The sequence below is a fragment of the Salmo trutta genome, chromosome 12, assembly GCF_901001165.1.
Source record: "Salmo trutta chromosome 12, fSalTru1.1, whole genome shotgun sequence".
Lineage (NCBI taxonomy): Eukaryota > Metazoa > Chordata > Actinopteri > Salmoniformes > Salmonidae > Salmo > Salmo trutta.
The window spans coordinates 62513168-62520595 of record NC_042968.1 but is presented as its reverse complement, the minus strand read 5'-3'; the positions used below and the strand labels follow the sequence as shown (position 1 = coordinate 62520595).

Below are 7428 nucleotides of genomic sequence, written 5' to 3'. Positions count from 1 at the left end.
TATAGCACTATGCCAGTGAAGCCATGCTTTGATTTTGTCATGAGATCTCCTCGAAAACCACTAATTATTCACGATGGCCTACCCACACGTGTCCAGGAAACCTTGAGGCTCTATTACCAAAGGGAACCTACACATGCATGAGCAAACACACACACTACGGGCTCGAGTGTGTCTGGTAGAAGTCAAATATCAGTGAACACAACCTGCGAACACAATCGCCTTGCAGATGGTTGTCATGGAAACGTTGATGAAATGCACAAACAAATGTCTTTTCGCCTGTATACTTCACCCCTCTACTGCCATTTCACCTCTCCACTGGCCCTGCTTAATTCTAGGGCTGTAAATAGAAAGAGTAGTTTGGCCGTTCTGATTTCAAACCACAAAACATGATGCTGCTCTCTCAGGTGACAGTATATCAATCCCAGGATGTTGGTGGCATCTTAATTGGGGAGGACGGGCTCGTGGTAACGGCTGGGAGCGGAATCGGTGAAATGGTATCAAATACAGTACACCAAACACATGGTTTCCATGTGTTTAATGCCATTCCATTTGCGCCGTTCCGTCCATTATTATGAGCCGCCCTCCCCTCAGCAGCCTCCACTGATATCAATCCATAACAGACACGTTTAATGAGATGGACTTACAGGGCAGAAGTGAAGTGCCCCTCTGTAGGTCTCTCTCCTGGTGAGTGCAGCTGTTTAATGCAGACCCCCAAAGGACAAGCCAGGATAACACTGTAATGTTGGTAGTGCAATAGAACATGGACATAATACATTTTATATGAGTCTGAATTGATCATCGTTTAACTACAGCAGGTACGTAAGATGCCACAATTATCCCCTCTTTTTTTCCTTTCTTCCACTATTTCTCATCTCCTCCCTTACCTCATCACATCAATCTCTCTCTCTTTCACCCTCTCTCTCCCCTTCTCACTGCTCTCCTGAGCAGCTCGCAGGCAAGCCATTGATTGCTTCCCAGAGCTGACTAACGTCACAGCTGCGTTACTCTCTCTCTCACACACACACACACTCACTCACTCACTCACTCACTCAATCACTTACACACACTCGCACAGAGAAAGAAAGAGGCACACACACACACACACATCCTCCTTAACTATCTTCTCACACTTTCACAGGTTCACAGTCATACACACAGCACTGCCCTCCTCTCACAAACTGGATAGTTCTTGCATGATTTCGACAGTGTGCACGAAGTGTCAAGGAGCGCTGCTGCTGCCGATAGACTGGTAAGTAACAATAACATGTCACCGGCACAATGTTACTGTTCCGAATAATTCTGGAAATTGTTTTTGAGTTACACACACAATAATTAGAATCTCGATGATGACTTGAGATGAAAATATCCGGCAAAGCTTCCCATTGAGTTACCCTTGTGTTGTACATCTCGTTTTGTCCTTTGATAACCACGGTACAATTACATGTATATATTTACAGCTGTAAACGGCAACTGCATAACGTGTAAAACTACTACCGCTGTATGGTAGTGACCACCATCCACTGGTGGAGAATGTAGTGAATCCCTAGCCTGGGTGCTGATCTGCATGTTGTTGCCAATTGAATTGTTGTGTTGCGCCAATCATGACAACTACAAAGCAGTAGGCTATAGCAGAGAAGACTAGCAACCAGGCTAGTGAGGGATTCTCTCTGTGGCTCTGAATGCTATGCCTTTTGAGTTTGGTTAGGGAGAACAGCATGAGTGGGCTCTAGGGCCCTCTTTACCACACACACACACACACACACACACACACACACTCTGGAGTGGATCTTCCCACTGAATCCCCTACGGAGGGGTGGAGCGTGACATTACTCTGCTGACAGAGTAACACACGGATGAGCGGAAGACAGCCTTATTCTAAAATTGATTAAATCATTTTTTCCCCTCATCAATCTACACACAATACCCCAAATGACAAATCCAAAACAACTTTTTAGAAATTGAGACCTAAATGAGACCTATAGGGAGGGGGTCAGAGAACTGGCAGTGTGGTGCCAGGACAACAACCTCTCCCTCAATGTGAGCAAGACAAAGGAGCTGATCGTGGACTAAAGGAAAAGGCGGCCGAACAGGCCCCCATTAACATCGACGAGGCTGTAGTGAAGCGGGTCGAGAGTTTCAAGTTCCTTGGTGTCCACATCACCAACAAACTATCATGGTCCAAACACACCAAGACAGTCGTGAAGGGGACACGACAAAACCTTTTCCCCCTCAGGCGACTGAAAAGATTTGGCATGGGTCCCCAGATCCTCAAAAAGTTCTACAGCTGCACCATCAAGAGCATCCTGACCGGTTGCATCACCGTCTGGTATGGCAACTGAGGGTAGTGCGTACTGCCCAGTACATGACTGGGGCCAAGCTTCCTGCCACCCAGGACCTATATAATACAAAGTGACAAAGTTTGATTTGAAGTCTTCTTGGGTATGACGCTACAAGCTTGGCACACCTGTATTTGGGGAGTTTCTCCCATTCTTCTCTACAGATCCTCTCAAGCTCTGTCAGGTTGGATGGGAAACGTTGCTGCACAGTTACAGTATGTTCAGGTCTCTCCAGAGATGTTCAATCGGGTTCAAGTCCGGGCTCTGGCTGGGCCACTCAAGGACATTAAGAGAATTTTCCCAAAGCCACTCCTGCGTTGTCTTGGCTGTGTTCTTGGTGTCGTTCTCCTGTTGGAAGGTGAACCTTCGTCCCAGTCTGGAGCAGGTTTTCATCAAGGTTCTCTCTGTACTTTACTCCGTTCATCTTTCCCTCGATCCTGACTAGTCTCCCAGTTCCTGATGGTGCCTGGTTTCCTCCAGACGTGACACTTGGCATTCAGGCCAAAGAGTTCAATCTTTGTTTCATCAGACCAGACAATCTTGTTTCTCATAATCTGAGAGTCCTTTAGGTGCCTTTTGGCAAACTCTAAGCGGGCTGTCATATGCCTTTTACTGAGGTGTGGCTTCCGTCTGGCCACTCTACCATAAAGGCCTTATTGGTGGAGTGCTGCAGAGATGATTGTCCTTCTGGAAGAATCTCCCATCTCCACAGAGGAACTCTAGAGCTGTGTCGGGTTCTTGGTCACCTCCCTGACCAAGGCCCTTCTCCCCCGATTGCTCAGTTTGGCCAGGCAGCCAGCTCTAGGAAAAATCTTGGTGGTTCCAAAATTCTTCCATTTAACAATGATGGAGGCCACTGTGTTCTTCGGGACCTTCAATGCTGCAGACATTTTTTGCTACCCTTCCCCAGATCTTTCCCTCGACACAATCCTGTCTCTGAGCTCTACGGATAATTCGACCTCATGGCTTGGTTTTTGCTCCGATATGCACTGTCAACTGTGGGACCTTATATAGACAGGTGTGTGCCTTTCCAATCAATTAAATTTACCACAGGTGGACTCCAAGTTATAGAAACATCTCAAGGACGATCAATGAAAACAGGATGCACTGGAACTCAATTTCGATACCCATAGCAATGGGTCTGAATACTAATGTAAATAAGGTATTTCTGTTTTTGAGAAAAAATATATTTAATCAATTTTAGAATAAAACTGTAACAAAACAAAATGTGGAAAAAGTCAAGGGGTTTGAATACTTTCTGAAGCCACTGTACCCAGAGCGTAAAAAACATTAGGAACAGCATCGTAATATTGAGTTGCACCCCTTTTTGCCCTCAGAACAGCCTAAATTCATTGGTACATGGACAAGGTGCAGAAAGCTTTCCACAGGGATGCTGGCTCACGTTGACTCCAATGCTTCCCACAGTTGTTATGTTGGCTGGATGTCCTTTGGGTGGTGGACCATTCTTGATACACACGTGAAACTGTTGAGCGTGAAAACACCAGTAGTGTTGCAGGTCTTCACACTCTCAAACCTTGCGCCTGGCACCTACCATACCCCGTTCAAAGGCATTTAAATATTTTGTCTTGCCCATTCACCCTCTGAATGGCACACATAAACAATCCATGTCTCAAGTCTTAAAAATCCTTCTTTAACCTGTCTCCTCCCCTTCATCTACACGGAAACGGAAAGAGCAGGTGTTCCTAATGTTTTGTACACTCAGTGTATTTACAAGGACAGAGTGATGTGAGTGAATCACATCTCTGTGTGCCCAGAAATGAGACAAAGGTGCCTTCCCCTCCTCTCCTCTCCTCTCCTGACGCCCACACATGACACTGTGCCTGAGTCTCCTCCATGCTGTTTGTCATCCATTCTGCATAGGAAATAGTGATTACCACTATGGCCTGCACAGACTCATGGCCAGAGAGAGAAGTAATGACAAGAGACACACACACAGACACACACACATTTTGGAATGTCAATATCATAAAACAATAATTAAAATTAGCCAGATCTATCCCCTCATCGTCCTCTCATTCTTGCTGAACTTAAATAGTATTTTTTGACTTTTTTTTAAACAGAATCATTTACTTATTTATTTTCAGTTCAAATGAAGGTTCTCCCACAATGCACTATGTTTTCTCACAATGCACATGTCTCACTGCCATCCTTCAGACCCTCAGAAAAGGCAAGGACGAGTAGCACAGTGGCCTATAGAAACCAGCTGCCTCTGGCTGAGGCTGGAGAGGACAGGCGCAGAGCTGAATAGGCTCCCCATGAAAAGAAGTTGTTGCTTCAAAGGATCCTTTCTGCCCAGGTTGGAAGACAATTAGCCCAAGGCCTCCGCATCTTATCCAACTGGGGTTTTAAACAGTAAACTGTTCTGACATGAGCAGCTAATACATTGGGAGGTTTTGGATTGTGGTTAAAGACTTGAATGATTTGGATACATAACCAGATAAACAGCCCAATGGGCACAGATGTCATTTCAACATCTAGTTTTCATTAGTTTTGGTTGAGTTGTCAACTAATGTGAATTCAATTTGAAATCAACAAAAAATGTCATTGTATTTAAGTTAAAAGTTGGGTAAGAAAAGACGATGACTTTTCACAAATCTAATCAATTTTCAACATTGATTCAACGTCATCACATTTCATTATTTTGTTGAAATGACATGGAAACAATGTTGATTGAGCCAGTTTTTGCCCAGTGGGAGACCACCGATTACATGTTGCACTCATAACCATGTCTACTTTTTGTTTGGTACAGTATGTTTTCCAGTGCTGTTAATGCTTACATGATCTGATGCCTGTCTTCATGTAATGGCATTATCTTCCCTTTTCTCCCACCTCACTTAATGACCAATCAACCGAAAGATCTAAATCAGTTGAATCATGGCTGTTGCACCCAGAACCAAGGGTTGGTGATGTAAACTCTAATGAAACCAAACAGACCATTCCTTCTCTCTCATCTCCACAGACCACTGCCCTGTCTGAGTGCTTGAGATCCATCCCTACCTGTGCAGGTTGACTCCCCAAGCCAGAGAGTGAGAGATCATGGAGGGGGAGGAAGGTGTGACAGGGGACCCTCCCGAGCCGGGAAACGCCCTCCTCCAGGCCGTGTTCCTCTGCCGCCTGCGCCTTACACGTCTCCTCTTGGAGGGTGGAGCCTACATCAACGAGAGCGACGGGCGTGGCCAGACGGCCCTGATGGTGGCCTGTAAGACGCGGCATGCCGACCGGCAGAGCGCCAGCCGCACCCGCATGGTCCAGTACCTGCTGGAGAGCGGTGCCGACCCCAACATCCAGGATAAGGCGGGCCGCTCAGCCCTGATGCATGCCTTCCTGGAGAGGGCTGGGGCCGGGGTGGTGTCCCTGCTCCTGGCCAGTGGAGCGGACCCAGGCCTGGAGGACCATTCTGGGAGCTCAGCGCTGGTCTACTCGGTCACGGCCGGCGACAAGGAGGCTCTGAAGGTGCTGCTGGACACCTGCAAGGCCCGAGGGAAGGAAGTGATCATCATTACCACCAACACACTCCCCTGTGGGACGTCCAGGACCAAACAGTACCTCAACGTGCCCCCGCTCACCCCCATCGACCAGGGGGGAGGGCTGCACCTGATGGCTGCTCCTCCCTGCGCCTCACCCTCTGAGATCCAGCTCCTCACCTCTCCTCAGTGCACCTCCTCCTCCTCTCATCCTCCTCACCAAGTCTTTAACTTTAAGGAGGACCAGTGTTCTGGGTGTGTGACAGTGAGCTCCCAGCCTGACCCCCAGTCACATGCTCCCGTTCTGGAGCAGAGCAGGGTGGAAAGGTTGATGCAGCCCCTCCAGAGGCTGAACTCAGAGCCCTGGCTGAGGATTCCTGCCTCTCTACTGGCCCTGCATCCCGACGCTGCTCCCTCGTCCTCAGATGACCTCCCAGACATCAGCCCAGAGGAGGAACTCTCCCTCATGACCAGCAGGTTGGGCTGGAACAACTACGACAACAGCGCCCCTATCTGGTACAACTGCAGTACTGACGTGGATAACAACACTGCTAATGTTATTAGCTTTAGCAAGTCTGAGGGGAGGTTGAATGAGGAACAGGTAGGGGAAAGGGGTCAAAGGGAGGAGGAAGAGGGGCTGTTGGTGCGTAAGTTGTCCTTTGCCGGCCTCTCTTCGCCACACTCTGCCTCCAACCCAAACCTCCACTCATACAGCATCGGCACAGGCCAGGGGCCCCCTTTCCCATCTTTCTCCACTGGTACCAGACTCCCCGGCTGCCCCCTCCCCCTCCCTATGTCCAGCCTGCGCAGCATCATCCAGAGACGCCACCTGGGTGCCGACCACTACAACTCTGACCCCCAGCTGGCTGTGCCTACCGGGGGCTTCCCTGAGGAGGGCCGAACCCCGCTGGAGAGCAGGAGACAGGCCACTTCCCGCTCCTCCACCCTGCTGACCTCCAGGGAATCAGTGGTGGCCCCAAACCTGACCAAGAGAGCCCTCTCTGGGCTGGAGCGTCAGGGCTCAGGGGCCCTCCTCCTGGGCCACATCTCCCAGACCCGCCCAGGGTGCCTACCACCCCTGAACTCTCACCACCACACCCCCATCCCTCACATCGTTGGAGTGGCCAACCCCTGCCCCAGCCCCTGTGTCCTGGGCAGCAGTCCCAGCAGTAGGGCCGTCTGCCGGGAGGTAGCAGGCCTGAGGCCCCTCCTTCCCTCAGCTCCCTCCGGCCTTCCCAAAGACCTGAGGACCAGGAGGATGCTGCTGAGGAGACACTCCATGCAGACAGAGCAGATCAAGTAGCTGGGAGACTTTGATGGGATGTTTGGCCACTGAGAGGCAGCAGTGTCTGATAAACCAGTTTCTCGATATTGATCCTGGGGACACATAGCACATGAGTGGAGCCTATATCTGCTAACTTAAAGGCATTGAAAAACACCTACAGTGCATTTGGAACCCTTACATTTTTCACATTTTGTTACGTTACAGCCTTATTCTAAAATTGATTAAATTACATTTGTCTCCCATCAATCTACACACATTACCCCACACTGACAAAGCAAAAACAGGTTTTAAGAAATGTTTGCACATTTATTAAAAAATAAAA

General features: G+C 48.8%; 1 pseudogene; it reads left to right on the top strand.

The window, feature by feature from the left end:
* Positions 1-1185: 1185 nt before the first annotated feature.
* Positions 1186-7157, top strand: LOC115202590 (ankyrin repeat domain-containing protein 34B-like; annotated as a pseudogene).
* The last annotated feature ends 271 nt before the right edge of the window (positions 7158-7428 follow it).